We start from the raw sequence: 5,432 nt of genomic DNA on the forward strand, positions 1-5,432 counted from the left end.
GGATAAGGCTATGTAATAATAGCAGATTTAGAAAGTCTTTACTTTCTGTTCTCTGAGCAGTAGTCTTGGTAGCTCATTGTAATTGTCTCTACAAGGAATGTAATTTTTTCTCTAGGCCTCAATTACTTGATCTGGATAATGGAATAAATTTACCTACCTCATTTCTTGTGGTTGCTGTAAGGATTAAAATAATATATTTAAGAGAAGTGGAGGGAAGACGATCAGAGTAGGTGACCTTCATTTCATCAGATTCCTTAAATTCAGCTAGATATCTAGGAAATCATTCTGAACACCTGTGAATTCAATATGAGATCTAAGAAAATAATTGCTGCAATTCTATAAATAGAAAAGCAACCACTTTTTGCAAGGTAGGAGGTGTGGAGAAGTGAATCTGAGTGGATATATGGGAAAATAAACTGTGGGGCGAGGAAGCCTCTGTAAGCTGGCTGCCAGAAAGTGATATAGCAGTAGAGTGCAAAATCTGAACTTTTAGAAGTCTGCTCCTGTAAAGGAGGTCCCTGCTTGAAGGGTGCTTAGGTGGTGAAGTGGGGCAGAATCCTAAGTGGGATAGAGTCTTTTCTGGATCCCTGGAATCACAGAAAGAACAGGAGTGTCTGAGTATAGCAGAGTTCCCAGGCATTGGAAAGGGGATGCTGTCTACAATTAGGGAGCCCTGGAGTGGGCTCTCAGCTCAGTGTTGCCATAAACCATGAACCCTGGTGCCATTGAGTGACTGCTCTCTAAGCAGGGGCCCAGGAAGTGACAGAACTGCTGTGAGAAACTCCACCTTCTTGTGGGAGAAATTGTGCAGGTGTGCACAGGACTGGGAAACTGTTTCTGGAATATGGGCACAGCAACTGGCAGAACCACAGCTGCCCTCCTCCTTCCCCCAGAAGGAGCAACTTTGGTGCACACAGGATCTGGCAATGGTGCCAAGAGCAGGGCCCCAGCAAGTGGAAGCTGACACTGAGACTGGCCTCAGGCAGGGGTGCTGCAACCCCACCCAGGCAAAGACACCTTAAAATTAGTGCAACAGGCCCCTCCTCCAGAAGACCAACAGGAACATCAGGCTAATACCAAGTGTACGGATTACAGAGAACTGAAAAACTCCTGCATAGGGGAAAATAGTATATAGAATTTGAGGGTTTTTTTCCTCGTGATTCTTTAGTCTTTCGGTTTAAAATTTTCTTTTTTTTTTTCTTTTCAATTAGCTTCTTATTTTATCAATTATTTTTTTAAATCTTTTTTATTTTTTTATTTATTTTTTTAAAGATTTTATTTATTTATTTGAGACAGTGAGAATGAGAGAGAGAGAGCATGAGATGGGGGAGGGTCAGAGGGAGAAACAGACCCCCCGCCGAGCAGGGAGCCCGATGTGGGACTCGATCCCGGGACTCCAGGATCATGACCTGAGCCGAAGGCAGTCGCTTAACCGACTGAGCCACCCAGGCGCCCCTAAATCTTTTTTAATTTTCATTTTTACTTTTATATTTTATAAATGTATTCATTATTGGCTTCCTTTCATTGTATCTAATTTTATTTTTGAAGATATGCAATTTTTTTTTTCTTTACAATTTTGGGATCTTGTGCCTGTTAGATTATATTCTCTTCCCACCTTTTTTTTGCCTTTTTTGGATTTTGATTTATTTGTATTTGTCTAGTGTATATTTCGCTGGGGTCATGGTTGATATTTTTTATTTGGTTCTTTCATTCATCTATTCTTCTCTGGACAAAATTGTAGAAGGAGAAATTCATAACAAAAGAAAGAACCAGAGGTAATACTCTCTCCCACAGATTTAATCGATATGGATTTAAGTAAGATGTTGAACCTAGAGTTTAGAATAATGATAATGAAGATACAAGCTGGGCTTGAAAAAAAAAACCATGAAAGATGCTAGAGAATCCCTTAGTGCAGAAATAAAAGAACAAAAATATAATCAGGCTGAAACTTAAAATGCTTTAACTGAGATGGAGTCTAAAATGGATGCTCTAAAAGCTAGGGGAAATAAGGCAGAAGAGAGAGTCAGTGACATAGAAGACAAAATGATGGAAAGCAATGAAGTTGAGAAAAAGAGGAAAAAAAACAACTAATGGATCATGAGGGGAGGCTTTGAGAAAACAGGGGTACCATAAAGTAAAACAATATTAGAATAATTGGGGTCCCAGAGGAAGAAGAAAGAGAGAGAGGGACAGAAGGTATATTTGAGCAAATCATAACTGAGAAATTCCTTAATCTGGGGAAGGAAACAGGCATTCAAGTCCAGGAGGCACAAAGAACCCCCTCAAAAAATAGATCTACACCCCAAAATATAATAGTGAAGCTTGCAAATTTCAGAGATAAAGAGAAAATCTTGGAAGCAGCTCAAGACAAGAGGCCCATAATCCACAAGAGTAGAAACATTAGACTGGCAGCAGACCTATCCACAGAAACTTGGCAGGCCAGAAAAGACTGGCATGATATACTCAGGGTACTAAATGAGAAAAACATGCCAAGAATACTTTATCCAGCAAGACTGTCATTCAGAATGGAAGGAGAGATAAAGAGCTTCCAGGAGAAACAGAAACTAAAAGAATTTGTGATCATTCAACCAGCCCTGCAAGAAATATTAAAGGGGATTCTGTGAGTGAAGAGAGAGCCCAAAATTAATATAGACCAGAAAGGAACAGAGACAATACATAGAAACAGTGACTTTACAGGTATACAATGGCACTAAATTCATATCTTTCAAGAGTTACTATGAATGTAAATGGCATAAATGCTCCAATCAAAAGACACAGGGTATCAGTTTACAAAAAAAAGCAAGACCCATTCATATGCTGTCCACAAGAGATTCATTTTAGACCCAAAGACAACTCCATATTAAAAGTAAGCAGGGGGAAACGATTTATCATGCTAATAGACATCAAAATAAAACTGGGGTAGCAATCCTTATATCAGACAAAATAGATTTTATTTTATTTTTTAAAGATTTTATTTATTTATTTGACAGAAAGAGACAGTGAGAGAGGGAACACAAATAGGGGGAGTGGGAGAGAGAGAAGCAGGCTTCCCACTGAGTAGGGAGCCTGATGTGGGGCTTGATCCCAGGACCCCGAAATCATGACCTGAGCCAAAGGCAGACGCTTAATAACTAAACCACTCAGGTGCCCTGACAAAATAGATTTTAAACCAAAGACTATAGTAAGGGATGAAGAAGAACATTTTATCATATGCAAAGGGTCTATCCAGCAAGAAGATTTAACAATTATAAATATTTAAGCTCTTAACTTGGGAGCAGCCAATTACATAAAACAATTAATAACAAAAATAAAGGAACACATTGATAATGATACAGTAACAGTAGGGGACTTTAACACCCCACTCACAGCAATGGATAGATCATCTAAGCAAAAGATCAACAAAGAAACTAGGGCTTTGAATGACGCCCTGGACCAGATGGACTTCACAATTATATACAGAGTATTCCATCCTAACACAACAGAATACATATTCTTCTCTAGTGCACATGCAACATTCTCCAGAATATATCACATACTGGGTCACAAATCAGGTCGAACTGGTACCAAAATATTGGGATTATTCCCTGTATATTTTCAGACCACATTGCTTTGAAATTTGAACTCAATCACAAGAAGAAATGAGGAAAGAGCTCAAATATTTGGAACTGAAAGAGAATCCTACTAAAGAATAAATGAGGCAACTAGGAAATTAAAGAACAATTTACAAAATTCATGGAAACAAATGAAAATGAAAACAGAACTGTTCAAAAAATTTGGGATGCAGCAAAGGTGGTCCTGAGAGGTAAGTACATAGCAATGCAAGCTTTTCTCAAGATACTAGAAAAGTCTCAAATACACAAGCTAACCTTATACCTAAAGGAGCTGGAAAAAGAACACACACACACACAAAAAGACTAATCCAAGCAGGAGACAAGAAACAATAAAAATTAGAACAGAAATCAATGAAGTAGAAACCAAAAGAACAGTAGAACTGATCAACAAAATTAGAAGCTGGTTCTGCAAAAGAATTAATAAGATTGATAAACCCCTGTCCAGACTTATCAAAAAGAAAAGAGAAAGGACCCAAATTAATAAAATCATGAACGATAGAGGAGACATCACGATCAACACCAAGGAAATACAAATGATTTTAAGAACATATTATGAGCAACTATACACCAACAAATTAGGCAATCTTGAAGAAATGGATGCATTCCTAGAAATATATAACCTACCAAAACTGAAAAGGGAAGAAATAGAAAACCTGAACAGATCCCATAAGCAACAAGGAAATTGAAGCAGTAATCAAAAATCTCCTAAGAAACAGGAGTCCAGGGCTGGATTGCTTTACAGGGGAATCCTACCAAACATTTAAAGAACTAATGCCTATTCTTCTGAAGCTGTTTCCAAAAAAATAGAAATGGAAGGAAAACTTCCAAACTCATTGTATGAGGCCAACATTACCTTGGTCCCAAAACCAGACAAAGACCCCAACAAAAAGGAGAAATACAGACAAATATCCCTGATGATCATGGATGCAAAAATTCTCATCAACACACTAGCCAAGAGAATCCATAAGTATATTAAAAGGATTATTCTCCATGACCAAGTGGGATTTTTTTTCCTGGGCTACACGGTTGGTTCAGCATTTACAAATCAATCAGTGTGATACACTACATTAATAAAAGAAAGGACAAGAACCATATGATCCTTTAAATAGTTGCAGAACAAACAATTGACAAAATACAGCATCCTTTCTTGTTTAAAAGTCTTCACAGTGTAGGGATAGAAGGAATATACCTCAATATCATTAAAGTCATATATGAAAAGCCCACAGTGAATATCATTTTTAATGTGAAAAACAGAACTTTACCCTTAAGGTCAGGAACATGACAGGGATGCCCACTCTCACCACTGTTGTTCAACATAGTATTAGAAATCCTAACATCAGCAATCAGACAACAAAAAGAAATAAAAGGCTTTAAATTTGGCAAAGAAGAAGTCAAACTCTCACTGTTTGCAGATGACATGATATTTTATGGGGAAAACCTGAAAGACTCCACCCCAAAATTACTAGAACTCACACAGGAATTCAACAACGTGACAGTATATAAAATCAATGCACAAAAATCAGTTGCATTTCTATGCAATAACAAGACAGAAGACAGAGAAAGAGAAGAAAGAGAAATTAAGGAATTGATCTCATTTACAGTTGCTCCAAAAAATATGATACATAGGAATAAACCTAACCAAAAAGGTAAAAGATATGTACTCTAAAAACAACAGAGCATTTATGAAAGAAATTTAGGAAGACACAATGAAATGGAAAAAAAACAGACCATATTCATGGATTGGAAGATAAATATTGTTAAAATGTCTGGGCTACCCAAAGCAATCTACACACTCAATGAATCCCTATCAAAATACCATCG

The sequence above is a fragment of the Mirounga leonina genome, unplaced genomic scaffold (assembly GCF_011800145.1).
Source record: "Mirounga leonina isolate KUSES-001 unplaced genomic scaffold, KU_Mleo_1.0 Mir_204, whole genome shotgun sequence".
Classification (NCBI taxonomy): Eukaryota; Metazoa; Chordata; class Mammalia; order Carnivora; family Phocidae; genus Mirounga; species Mirounga leonina.